General features: G+C 48.0%; 1 long non-coding RNA gene across 1 annotated transcript; it reads left to right on the top strand.

The window, feature by feature from the left end:
- Positions 1 to 3,529: 3,529 nt before the first annotated feature.
- On the top strand, positions 3,530 to 13,988 carry LOC120299588. The gene is made up of 4 exons (XR_005554443.1): positions 3,530 to 3,716; positions 7,499 to 7,613; positions 9,287 to 9,399; positions 13,447 to 13,988. It is a non-coding gene; the product is annotated as an uncharacterized LOC120299588 (long non-coding RNA).
- Positions 13,989 to 14,213: the final 225 nt, after the last annotated feature.

Raw genomic sequence — 14,213 nt, 5'->3', positions numbered from 1 at the left:
TTTCCTCATAGAATGTCAGAACGGCGTTCCGGCACCTTTTTTTGATGTTTTTTTTTTTCAACTTTTGCATGAGCTGTGCTACTCCCCCTATTGCAGCGGTTCTCAACCAGTGGGTCGGGACCCCATTTGGCGTTGAATGACCATTTCACGGGGGTCGCCAAACAACGCAGTCCGCCACTTTTTCTCCCCTTTTCCTTAGCTGTGCTACTCCCTTTTATTCTACTGGCTTTTGAAAGCCAATAGAATAGACTCTCTTGAACAGAGTCTAATTCTATTGGCTTTCCAAAGCCAATAGGAATGGTCCAGGCTGTCTCTGCCCTGCTGAGCCCGCCAAAAGTCCCATTCTGCAAACGGTGCTGCACCAGTTGTCTGCAGCGAAGGCGAGCTGTCTGGAAGCTTCCACTCCTCCCCGCTGAGCAACTACTAAAAATGTAAGTAAAAGAGGGCCAGGGGTGGGAGGTGGGAGGCTGGCGGGTGCAGGGAGGGTTGCTGGCGCGTGTGGGGCCCGGCGGGTGCCTTACCTCCCTTGGGCTGGGCCAGCTGGTGGCCTAGCTGGTGGTCGGCCTGCGCTGTCTCTGCCGTTTGCCACCTACACCTCGGCCAGCGCAGGGGGTGACACCGCACATGCGCAGCACTCCCGGGCAGGGAAAGTCCTCTACTTACGACCGGTTGGTAGTCCTCGACTTACGACCAGTTGGGTAGTCCTCGACTTACGACTGGTTGGGAGTCGCGGCATTAAAAAGGTTGAGAACCACTGCACTATTGGCTTTCGAAAGCCAATAGGAATTGCTGCTGAGCGCGCCAAAACATCCGGCTGGCAAACTTTGCACATGTAAGTTGTCTGCAGCGAAGGCGAATTGGCAAGAACATTGCACCCCTCCCTGCTACCCAACTACACCATCTCCTAGTTCAGTGGTTCTCAACCTTTTTAATGCCGCGACCCCCAACCGGTCGTAAATCGAGGACTACTCAACCGGTCGTAAGTTGAGGACTACTCAACGGGTGCAGCCCCGTTTGCAGAATGGGACTTTTGGTGGGCTCAGCAGGGCAGAGACAGCCTGGACAATTCCTATTGGCTTTGGAAAGCCAATAGAATTAGACTCTATTCAAGAGAGTCTCTTCTATTGGCTTTCAAAAGCCAACAGAATAAAAGGGAGTAGCACAGCTAAGGAAAAGGGGAGAAAAATGGCGGACTGCGTTGTTTGGCGACCCCCATGAAATGGTCGTTCGACCCCAAATGGGGTCCCGACCCACAGGTTGAGAACCACTGTCCTAGTTAGTTCTGAAGATACTTGGAGGAGACTGGAGTGGCGGGGCCACAGTAACTTTCTCTTGATCTTCGGCCCTGCTAAGGCAATAATGGTTGCCGGCGCAAGAGGAAGGGGCAGCGGGGCTGCTGCGGGCGGGAGTGTGAGGGGCAGTGGTGGCCGGCTGCCCCCCATAATGTGGGAGCCACGGGGGCTGCTCTACACAGGGCTGTGCAGGGTGGGCGGTGGTGCTGGCGGGGCGGCTGCAGGTGGGGTGTGTTGACAGCAGGCTGCCCCCCGGGGCTGGAGCCGGCGCAGCTGGTGCTTTGTGAGCCGTGGGGCCCGCTCTACACGGCGGGCCAGCAGTGCTGGCCGGGCGGCTGTGGGCAGGGGCGCGGCATGTAAGCATAATTACAATATAAAATGTTATTGTCACAAATATTTTTATTATGCATTTATCACATTATAGTGTATTCTGTATTATTGTTGCAATGAATAAAATGTTTCTTTTATTTACAATATTTTGTCTTCAATTTATTTGTGTTCTCCTTTTCATTGTAAAAAAAGTTGGTCACCTTACTATTATTCTATTCTATATTTTCTATTGTATATTTTCTGTTCTGTTCTATTCTATAATTTCTTATAGCTTAGAAAATTGACCACATCTCCACCTGAGGTGTATGAGTTCTTTCCGTATCTCTTTACTGCTGCTATCCATGAATTTCATGCCATACGCAAAATAAACCGCCTTCCCCATCCTTCCATCACCCCACTTCTAATATCACCACAAGGATTTATTTATTCCCGTGTGGGATTAATAAAACTGATTCTGTGGAAAAATGAAAGAAATCTGCCGATGGAGAGAAGCTTGCGAAAATTAGTGTAGGGATTAAATTCTTTGCAGTTTCTTGATCGCTCAAAGTGACAACGGCAGTGAAAAAAGTGACTTATGACCATTTTTCACACTTACGACCTTTGCGGCATTCCCCGTGGTCATGTGATCAAAATTCGGATGCTTGGCAACTGGTTCATCCTTATGACGGTTGCTGTGTCCCAAGGTCACGTGATCCCCATTGAGATCTCCTGACAAGCAAAGTCAATAGGGAAAGCCAGATTCACTTAACGACCGTGTGACTAACTTAACCACTGCAGTGACTCACTTAACAACTGTGGCAAGAAAGGTCATTAAATGGGGCAAACCTCACTTAAGTGTCTCACTTAGGAACATAAATTTGGGGCTCAATTGTGGTCATAAGTTGAGGGCTGCCTGTAGCAGGGGTGGGCAACCTTGGCTCTTTTATGACTCGTGGATTTCAACTCCCAGAATTCCTGAGGCAGCCATGCTGGCTCAGGAATTCTGGGAGTTGAAGTCCACGAGTCATAAAAGAGCCAAGGTTGCCTACCTCTGGCCTGCACAGAGGGGCGCCTTGGACATGATCTCTGTGATACGGAGGTCTCTGTGGATTTAAGCCTTTATTAAGACCCATTTTTCACAGGAAAGGGGGTTATACGGTGGGACTAAAAGCAGGAGGAAGGAACTTGGGGTCCTGCAGAACGTTTTGGGCAGCAGTTCCCACAATTCCTTGCTATTGGCCTTTGGGCTTGGAGCTAATTGGGGGGGGGTGGAAATTGTGTTAATGATCTTTCAGAGACCCCTGACCCAGCTTGGGAAGGCTGTTGGGGAGTGTTGGGGAACGTTTCATATCGAGGTCCAGGCCAGCTTGGCTGATTTCCCAAAGCGAAGCGAGTTGGGGCCCTGCTCAGCTTTTTGGATGGAAGACCACCAGGAAATCCTCAAGTTGGAACCAAGATCGAAGGAAGGAAGGAAGGAAGGAAGGAAGGAAGGAAGGAAGGAAGGAAGGAACAGCCCACTTCCACGAAACAACCCCCCCCAATGGAGGCCCAGCCGAAGTTATCAGGAGCCACCCTTTCATTTTGTGGCCCGCTAAGCCTGGCTGGGGAATTCTGGGAGCTGAAGTCCAGGCCTCTTAAAATGGCTGACGTTGAGAAAGGGGGGGGGGGAAGAGTCCCAAAAAAGAAAAAAAAACAGCAAGCAGCGATCCCGGAAGTATTTTCTTCCCCGCTGCGCCTCTAAGCGTTTGCTAAGTCTATGGGAAGGAGCGGCGAGGCCGGGCATAGGCGGGGCCTGTGTTGCTGGGGGGAGCGCGTGAGTCTGCCGGCCGGCCAGCCGGCGCATTACGTCATCCCGGCATGCTCCGCGCGGGCGCGCGCGATTCTTTTTTTTTTCCCCTTTCTTTTTTTTCCCGCCATTCCTCCCTCCCCTCCCCCCTCCCTTCTTGCTCCCTCTCTGAGGAAACGGCAAGATGGCGGCCGGCGATGGCGGGGTCGTCGCTGGGCCTCCCCTCTCCCCTCTCCCAGGGAATTTTAAGGGGGGAAAGGCCGCCCTCCTCGCCGGCGGACCCTGGCCGCCTCCTCTCTCAGGGCCGTCCTGCACGACGGCCTTGCCAGGTAGGCCGCTTTTTCCGTCATGGCGGCTACACGGCGGGGTGGTCGGGCAGGAGGCTCTGGCGTCTATAGCGGGCTACGGCTCCCGTCGTCCTCCAACCGGGCTTAGGGTCTCCCCCGAGGCCTGGCCCAGAGAGTCTGGGGAGGGGGAGGAAGGCGTCCTAATGGTTTGCCAGCTCATTCGAGGGGTGTGATGGAAGTTAGCCCCCCCCCCCAGAAGGAAATATTAAAAAGGAAAATATATTTTTCCTCAAAAGGATTTTTTTAAAACCAAACCTGGCCCCAAATCTATCTCTCTGCCCCAAGCAAGACTTTAGCCCCATACAAATGCAGATGTAAAACCATCAGAAAGTTGGAGCCAGAGCAATCAAGAAGACAAAAGAGAAGATCTGCATACCCCCCCCCCAAACTCTAGGAGTCGTTAGCCCAGTGGTTCTCAACCTTTTTAATGCTGCGACCCCCAACCGGTCGTAAGTCGAGGACTACTCAACGGGTGCAGCCCCGTTTGCAGAATGGGACTTTTGGCGGGCTCAGCAGGGCAGAGACAGCCTAGACAATTCCTATTGGCTTTTGAAAGCCAGTAGAATTAGACTCTATTCAAGAGAGTCTCTTCTATTGGCTTTCAAAAGCCAATAGAATAAAAGGGAGTAGCACAGCCAAGGAAAAGGGGGAAAAAAATGGCGGACTGCGTTGTTTGGCGACCCTCGTGAAATGGTCGTTCGACCCCAAATGGGGTCCCGACCCACAGGTGGAGAACCACTGCACTAGCCCCATCACCTGGGAAGCAGGATATGATAATAGGATTAAACCACAGGTATCAAGGCCTAGACAAACACTCAGAAACAGCCTCAAAGTTCGTGCCACAGGAACAGGAAACTATTCCAAACAAGGCTAGAGGGGGTATAAAAGCCTACTGCCCCATGTGCTCAGCCCTTCTCTCCCCTCTGCACTTTTCTGAAGAACCATCTTTCTGCAATAAACTGTAACCTTCTTCCCAAAGCAGTCGCCATGTTTGCTTATTTATTCCCGGCTTGGATGAACCAGGATGAAGACTTTACTTCTAACAGGTGGGAGGTTTGTTTGTTGGTTTGTTCCTACAACAGCCCGACCAAGTAGGCCAGGGTTCGAAGAAGCCTCGGGTTGTGCCTGGAAGCCTGGCCGAACTCTGGGAAATAACGATTTTATTTTTCTGGGCTCCAAGATCACCTCAGATGGGGACTGCAGCCAAGAAGTTAAAAGACGCTTGCTCCTGGGGAGGAAAGCCATGGCAAATCTAGACAGCATACTAAAAAGCAGAGACATCACCCTGCCAACAAAAGTGCGTATAGTCCAGGCCGTGGTTTTCCCAGTTGCAATGTGAAAGTTGGACCATAAGAAAGGCTGAGCGCAAAAGAATGGAGGCCTTTGAACTATGATGCTGGAGAAGACTCCTGCGAGTCCCCTGGACTGCAAGGCGATCCAACTGGTCAGTCCTAGAAGAGATCAACCCCGACTGCTCTTTAGAAGGCCAGATCCTGATGTTGAAACTCAAGTACTTTGGCCACCTAATGAGAAGGAAGGACTCCCTGGAGAAGAGCCTAATGCTGGGAAAGATTGAGGGCAAGAGAAGAAGGGGACGACAGAGAATGAGATGGCTGGATGGAGTCACTGAAGCAGGAGGCGTGAGCTTAAATGGACTCCAGAAGATGGTAGAGGACAGGAAGACCTGGAGGAACGTTGTCCATGGGGTCGCGATGGGTCGGACACGACTTCACAATTAACAACAACAACAGCAAGACAGTTCTCATGCCCGTTTCCCATTCTTCTCTTCCACAGGCTTCAGAGTTTGTTTACTTTTACGGTATTTGGAAAATTGATATTGCCGCCTACTTGCTCACATGGACTCGACACGGCTCACAGGAAATAAAAACAACATAAAAGAACAATGCACACTCATACCAGCCATTGAATGGGCTCCATCCCGCTCTGGGCTCCCAGGCCTGCTGGCAGAACCAGGTCTTCAGGGCCTTCCGAAAGAGGGTCAGGGGGGAGCAGCCTAATATTCGGGGGGGGGGGGAAATGGTGTTCCAAAGGGAGGAAGCCCCCACGGAGAAGGTAATTCCCTCAATTGTTCATCATACTGTTTTAACCTTTGGACCCCTGATCATCCTAGTTACTCTACAACACAGAGCAATTAAGATGATCCAAGGCCTGGAGGATAAAACATACGAAGAACGGCTGCAGGACTTGGGCTTGGCTAGGCTAGAGAAAAGAAGGACAAGGGGGGACATGATAGCAGAATTCCAGTATTTGAGGGGTTACCACAAAGAAGAGGGGGTAAAATTATTCTCCAAAGCACCAGAGGGCAGGACAAGAAACAATGGTTGAAAACTGAACAAAGAGAGAAGCAACCTGGAATTGAGGAGAAATTTGCTAACAGTGAGGACAATTAACTAGTGGTGGCTGCTCCATCACTGGAGATTTTTAAGAAGAGGCTAGACAGTCACTTGTCTGAGATAGTATAAGTTCTCCAACTCTAGCAGGGGGCTAGACTAGAAGACCTCCAAAGTACCTTCCAGGTCTAGTTTCTATTCTATTTCCACCCCATCTTAGGATGCTCCGTGTGGTGCAGCCGTTTCTCCTCCTTCCTCCCCACCATCACAATCTTTTGAGATTGGCTGGGCGGAGAAAAAGTGGCTGACCCAGAACCGAAAACTCCTTGTTGGGGTTAACTGCCAATGGTAGAGACTCAGCCCTCTCAGCTGGTATGTCCGGTCGTTCCAAATTGTGCGAGAAGGTGGCACGTTGGCCTGGTTTCTGAAGGACATCTCTTGCTACTTCGTGTGCCACCTCGACAGCTCTGTATGACCTTTTGTTTGGCTTCCATTTGGGCTGCTTCGGCTTTTCTTTGTGCTGCATCGATCTTTCTTTTGGCCTCCACTAGAGCTGCTTCAGCTTCTTGTTCGGTCTCCCCCATCGCCAATTCCTTCTTTTTCAGCTTCTCTGATTGCTCTGCTTTTGAAACTCGGGCTGCTTGACTATGACGAGAAGACGCTTTTGAATGGCGGGAGGCGTCAATCAGCTCCCTCCAATTGCCTTCCGGTTCCTAACTCCTGAAGTCTTGGCTCCGTTGAGAGTAGACGCCCCTGACCCCTTTGCCTACCACAGAATGGTCAGAGGCCCAACAAGCTCTTCAACTGCCTTTTAAGATGGAACCTGAATGGGTCATCCCAGGAACGGTTTGTGTTGATCAAACACAAACCCCAACCCAGGTGAGCATCCCAGAAACCTCCATTCCCAGCAGTGGAAGAGCACCTCACCTAAAACTACACCTAGAACACTGCACGCTTGTGACAACCAAGCCTGTTTTGGCCCTAGAGCAGTGGTTCTCCACCTGTGGGTCGGGACCCCATTTGGGGTCGAACGACCATTTCACGGGGGTCGCCAAACAAGGCTGTCAGCCATTTTTTCCCCTTTGGCCACGCCCCTGGCACCTGGTGATGTATAAGTGTTTGGGGGTCACCACAACATGGGGAACTGTATTATGGGGTCGCGGCATTAGAAAGGTTGAGAACCACTGCCCTAGAGCTTCCATGCTGGGCCTTGGCTTTGCTCTCCCGCGTCTGACTGCTGCACGGCCTTTTCTTCTGACAAATCAGGCAGAGCAGCAGCTTCTCCCCACTCTGACCTTTCTCCCCCACAGATCAGCCAGGGTGGGGCCTGAGGAGTCTCAAGCCAAGCTGGATAGATATGTGCGGCAGGGCCCGGTGTTCCTAGTGACCCTCTTCCTCCTCCTGTCTCCTCAGGTCCACAACTAGAGGATGGGATGGTCCGCTTCAACGGCAGGCTTTGCGAGTGCAGCTTCAACAACCCCAGTGCTGACGACATGCACCTCATGGAACGCATCGGCTGCACTTTAAGGTGACAAAACCAGCGCTGAATGGCCATAGCGCTTAGGCTTATATACCGCTTCACAGTGCTTTTACAGCCCTCTCTAAGCGGTTGGCAGAATTAGCCTGTTTGCCCCCCAACAATCTGGGTCCTCATTTTACCGACCTCGGAAGGACGGAAGGCAGAGTCAACCTTGAGCCGGTCAGGATCGAACTGCTGGCAGTGGGCAGAGTCAGCCTGCTGTGCTGTATTCTAAGCCCTGCGCCACCACGGCTCTTGCAAGAGAAAGAAGGGAAGGGAGAGAAAAAAAGAAAAAGGGAGGAAGGAAAGAAGAGGAAGAGAAAAAGAGAAAAGAAATAAGAGATGGAGGGGGCAGGAGAGAAAGAAATGGAAAAAGAAGGGAAGGGAGAGGGAAGGAAAGGAAAGAAAGGTAGACAGAAAAGGGCACAAAAAGAAGGAGAGGGAGAGGATAGCAATAGCACTTAGACTTATATACCACTTCACAGCGCTTTTACAGCCCTCTGGGCGGTTTACAGAGTCAACCTATTTGCCCCCAACAATCCGGGTCCTCATTTTAGCGACCTCGGAAGGACAGAAGGCTGAGTCGACCTCAAGCTGGTCAGGATTGAAGGGATCGAACTCCTGGCAATCAAGAGTCAGCCTGCAGTTCCTCACTCTAACCTGGGGTAGGCAGCCTTGGCTCTTTTATGACAAAACTTCAACTCAGGAATTCTGGGAGTTGAAGTCCACAGGTCATAAAAGAGCCCAGGTTGCCTACCCCTGCTCTAACCCCTGCAGCGCCACCAGGGCTCTTAACACCCCTTCCCTGGTAGCGCCCCTTGCAGCATCCTCATGCAAGCCAGCAGGGAAGGCTATAAATAGCAATCCCATCTCCCCTGGTCACAACAATCACTGTAAAGGTGTCCCAGTTGCCAAGCCTCCAAATTGTGATTACATGATCGCAGGGACTCTGCAACCGTCGTAAGTGCAAGGACTAGTCCGAAGTTTTATCAGCACTGTCATCGCTTCAAACGATGGCTAAATAAGTAGTCGTAAGCTGAAGGCTACTTATACTTTTTATTCACTTACTGCATTTACATCTCGTATTTCTAAACTGCCCACCTCCCTCAGAGAGGAACTCTGGGTGGTGTACAATGTAATATAGCTGATACAGAAAACCATGCGTACAATTAACACGAAAATTAAAAATTAAATTAGGGTTAAAAAAGTTAAAATGATAGAACCGTGACGATTAAGCCTCAGAAGAGGGGGGGGGGGGAATCTAAGATGGCCATTTAACATTGGATTGGCTCTATAAACAAACAGACGTGCCAGAGTTTGACAGGTTGGGATTGCAAGTTAACAACAGTGCTGAACAAGGGAGGCTTAAAAACGCCCTTGTAGTCGAAGCTGTCACGACGTCCCTGCGGTTGCCATTTATGGCCTTCGTTGCGAGTTTCCGTGGAACAGAATAAAAGGGGAAGCTGGCAAATGGCAACCACAGGACGTCGTGGGTTTCACCTGCAACGTTGCTGCAGTCCTGTGATAGTCACACATGGCTTAGCGGCAGAGTTGCCAATCCCAATTACCACCATCAAACCAGGATTACCTGAATCCCGTGCAACTAGTACCAAGCCACAGTCAGGTGGGCGGGTGGATTGCCAACTCGCTGGTCTAATGGTATTGATTGCTCCCTCTCACAGAAGAAGGTCAGCCCAGGACCGCTAGTCGGGATCAAGGCCGCAACCAAGCCTGGACTTGGCGGTCGGAGAAGCTGAAGTGGTATCTAGAGAAAGAGCAGCCGTGGCTCCTGGAGGTGAGGCAAATCCTGCCCCCACCAGGAATGGAAGGCAGGGATGTGGAATGGCCCAGGGGGCACTTGTGAGCTACATTCATTCATTCCTCTCCATTCCTTCCCACTTTCCCTTTTTTGTTTCTCTCCTTTCACTTTTTCTTCCTTCCTTTCTTCCTGTTTGTCTCTTTTCTCAAGAAGGAGGACCACAAAGGAGAGGGAGGCGAGTCCTAATCTCTGCCTCTGCGTTGTCTAAGACAACCTCCACGTCATCCTTTCTGTGTATATGTAAATGGGCAAGTTGCTGCTTAGCCTACAACTTTGGGTGTTTTTTTTGTTTGTTTTTTTTTTGTGAATTCTCCCCCTCCCTTCTGTAGATTGTTTTAATCCTGTGCTTCAGCCACTAAAGCAGGGGTCCTCCTTGGCAACTTTGCTGGCTGAGGAATTCTGGGAATTGAAGTCCACAAGTCTTTTTTTTTTAATTATTAAAAGTTTTAAAGATTTTGTACAATATATATCCCAAATCCCTCCCACCCCTCCCCCACTTCCCAGAGCTGATTACAGGGTTACAAATAAACAATCATACTCTAACTAACATTACCTAACTATACAAACAGTCAAATCCCTAACATGCTTTAACTCCTTTTCAAGATAAATATTAACAAATTAAAAGCAAAAATAATAATATAATTAAACCATAATACTAAAAATAATATAAATTCAACCATATTAAACTATTAATGATAATCTAAAATTTACTCATAAGCTAAATAATACTTTTTAGTCTCATATTTATTCTGAATATAATCTATCCGTCTTCTCCAAACCAAAATATATCCTTCTTGTGAGTAGTCCTTCAAATAAGCGGAAATTTTTGCCATTTCTGTTAAATTAGACACCTTGAGTATCCATTCTTCCATAGTAGGCAAAGAATCTTTCTTCCAATATTGCCCTACCAATAATCTTGCAGCTGTTATAAGATTTGACATCAAATTAATCTCTTTAACATCAAAATCTACAATAACACCTAACAAAAATAATAGTGGCGTAAACTTTATCTTTCTCTTAAGAAGTCCACAAGTCTTAAAGTTGCCAAGATTGAGGATCCCTGCACTAAAGGATTCCCTCACTCCATCAGACCAGCTTCACTTCTGCAGCCTCCACCAGCACCAATGGGTTTTGCACCAAGCTGGCAGGAATAGCCAACACTCCAGAAGACAGGCTTCAGATACAGAAGGATCTGGACAGACTTGAACACTGGGCACTAACTAACAAAATGAAATTCAATGGTGAAAAAAGCAAGGTTCTATATTTAGGCAAGAAAAACCAAATGCACAAGTACAGCATAGGTGGCACCATGCTCAATAGTAGTAACTGTGAGAGGGACCTCGGAGTCCTAGTAGACAATCACCTAAATATGAGCCAGCAGTGTGCTGCAGCTGCCAAAAAGACCAACACAGTGCTAGGCTGCATTAACAGAGGGATAGAATCAAGATCACGTGAAGTATTAATACCACTCTTCAATGCCTTGGTAAGGCCACACTTGGAATACTGCATCCAGTTTTGGTCACCACGATGTAAAAAAGATGTTGAGACTCTAGAAAGAGTACAGAGAAGAGCAACAAAGATGATTAGGGGACTGGAGGCTAAAACATATAAGGAACGGTTGCTAGAATTGGGTATGTCTAGTTTAACGAAGAGAAGGACAAGGGGGGACATGATAGCAGTATTCCAATATCTCAGGGGCTGCCATAAAGAAGAGGGAATCAAGCTATTTTCCAAAGCACCTGAAGGCAGGACAAGAAGCAACGGGTGGAAACTAATCAAGGAGAAAGCAACCTAGAACTAAGGAGAAACTTCCTGACAGTGAGAACAATTAATCAGTGGAACAACCTGCCTCCAGAAGCAGTAAATGCTCCAACACTGGAAGTTTTTAAGAAGAGACTGGACAGCCATTTGTCCGAAATGGTGTAGGGTTTCCTGCCTGAGCAGGGGGTTGGACTAAGTGATCTCCAAGGTCCCTTCCAACTTTACTACTATTATTATTAATGCAAGGGGGAAAAAAATCTTATTATGCAGCTCTCCCACTCCACAACTTTAAAGCAGCCAAACACCCCATTTATCCAAGGTGGCCACCCTCCCTCCTCCCCCCCCCCCCGAGAGGAAGGGGCTCCTTTGACTGTACAGGCTCCTTTGGCTGTACACCCTCCTGCAGAGGGTGCAGTTACAGGCCCTGAGCAAAGGGTAAAACCCCTGTTCCGAATTGGAACAGGAGTCATGCTCAGTCCTCACAAAAGGGTGGACTTGTGAAAAGTTGTTTTTTAAAATATCCGCATCATACAGGGAATTCTCGATTTATGTCTATTCGTATAGAGACGATTCAGAGTGACAATAGCCCTGACAAAAGTGACTCAAGACTGCTTTTCACGTTTATAATCATTGCAGCATCCCCATGGTCAGACACTTGGCAACTGACTCATATTTATGACGCTTCAGTGTCCCAGTGTCTCTTTTGTGACCTCCTGACAAGCAAAGTCCATGGGGGAAGCCAGATTCGCTTTACAACTGTGTTGCTAATAAGAACTGTGGTGATTCACTTAAAGGTCGTAAAATTGGGCAAAACTCTTATCTTGATTAGCCCTGGAAATTCTGGGCTCTGTTGTGATTGTGAGTCACAGTTGAGGACTACCTGTAATTTGGGCAAAGGCAGAGAGCTGTGGGGTTGCTGTGGGGTTGCTGCTTGGCAGCCAACAGCTCCTTCGAGACCTCCCAACTCCCAGGTTAAAACAGAAAGTGAAAATATCTTGCAAGAATCCAGTTGTTGAAGTGATTTCCCAGGAGTGGGGAGTTCTCTGCACCAGGTTTTAACCATTTATGAAGTTTAAATAGTTTTCCTTCTTAATTTATTTTTGTTCCAGTGCCACCGTGGGGAAGACCTTCCAGATCTTTGATGGAGGTCCCATCACCCACCTCTCGGTCCCTTGGTCCCGTGCATACTTTTCTCTGTGGTTGAAGGTTGTGCTCTAAACTGTGTGCAGGGGAAAAAGAAAAAGAAAGCCAGCAGCTGTTGATGGCGATGGATGAATCTGACCGTTTTTGCTTTTCTCTTATTTTCCCATTCTTGAGTTTGGGTCATCCCATTCTCGGGTCATGAGATTTTATTTTAAAAAAAAAATACCTAGACCAGTGGTTCTCAACCTTTTTAATGCCGCGACCCCCAACCAGTCGTAAGTCGAGGACTACTCAGCCGGTCATAAGTCGAGGACTACTCAACTGGTGCAGCAGCGTTTGCAGAATGGGACTTTTGGCAGGCTCAGCAGGGCAGAGACAGCCTGGACAATTCTTATTGGCTTTTGAAAACCAATAGAATTAGACTCTATTCAAGAGTCTAATAAGGGAGTACCACAGCTAAGGAAAAGCGGGAAAAAATGGCGGACTGCATTGTTTGGCGAACCCCGTGAAATGGTCGTTCGACCCCAAATGGGGTCCCGACCCACAGGTTGAGAACCGCTGGCCTAGACAATCTCATGGGTAGTTTTTTCCAAAGATTTATGCACTCTTTTGAGAATCAACTAGAAATACGAATTTCGAAAGAGAATTATGCATTATTTGCCTACTAGTCCTAGAGCACATTATGAACTAAGGTACCTACCAAAGTGTCTATTGGCAAATATCTATTTGTTTATAGTTGGTTTATCCTCCTCTAGTGAACCCTCAGGGCAGCTGGCAGAATTTTAAAATAAAAACTACAATTTTTTTAGAATTCAGATTCAAGTTAATGAGGTATTGGACTGTAACATTTGCTTGTATTAACTTATTTGTGTGTCTGTGTGTTTTGTGTGTCTGTGTGTGCACGCACGCAACTATCTTTTCTCTTTATTTTTCTTTTTTCTTTCTCTTCCTTTTTTCTTCTTTCTTCCTTCCTTCCTTCCTTCCTTCCTTCCTTCCTTCCTTCCTTCCTTCCTTCCCAGAGTTATCCTGCAGTAAGATGGGTAGCCAATAAATTTTATAAGTAAGCTAATGGGGTAATTGATTAAAACATTTTAACACTCCTTTTTTTCTCTCCTGCAGTTCTCAGCACTGGGATACATTTATAGTTGAATTGCCTCGTTCAGTAGTCATGCTCTTCCTGGATTCCATGAGCCTCTGTGGAATCCAAAGTTGAATTTTGAAGAAGCGGGTAAAACAGAGCATTGGCACTTCTGAAGTTTGGTGTTTGAGAAGACCATTGACACCCAAGAAAACAATAGGACAAATCAACCCAGAATTCTTATTCTAGTCCACAATTACTTTAATTATTTTTCCAATATTGAGGAACACTAGCCTAGGTGATGCTCCCCAAACACCAACCACATTCTGAATCTGGTCTGTCAGGAAGGACCAAGACTGCCACAGAACAGTGTCTCCAAGGCTCAATCCTGCTGGATGGTCGAAGTAATATCTCCATTGATGGCACTGAAGCCCATTAAAAGTCCAGGAATATTAGCAGTGTGGTGAAACACACCTCTGTCTCACAAGGCATTGACAATTTCCCCATGGAATAAGCCACAAGTAATGTCCAGAGAGCCAGTTTGGTGTTGTGGTGACGGTGTTAGGCTTTAACCTGGGATACGGTAAGTTCTAGTATTGCCTTAAGGCAGTGTTTCCCAAACTTGACAATTTTAAGGCATGTGGACTTCAACTCCCAGAATTCCACAGCTAGCGTTGCTGGCTGTGGAATTCTGGGAATTGAAGTCCTCATGCCTTAAAATTGTCAAGTTTGGGAAACACTGCCTTAAGGCATAAAGCCAGCTGGAGGACCTTGGACCAGTCACTATCTCTCAGCCCTAGGAAGGAAA

This window comes from Crotalus tigris, unplaced genomic scaffold (genome assembly GCF_016545835.1).
Source record: "Crotalus tigris isolate CLP2741 ecotype Arizona unplaced genomic scaffold, ASM1654583v1 scf7180000024302.2721777, whole genome shotgun sequence".
In the NCBI taxonomy this organism is placed as follows: domain Eukaryota; kingdom Metazoa; phylum Chordata; class Lepidosauria; order Squamata; family Viperidae; genus Crotalus; species Crotalus tigris.
Note: the sequence above shows the minus strand (reverse complement) of the source record. Positions and strands in the feature narration are given on the sequence as shown.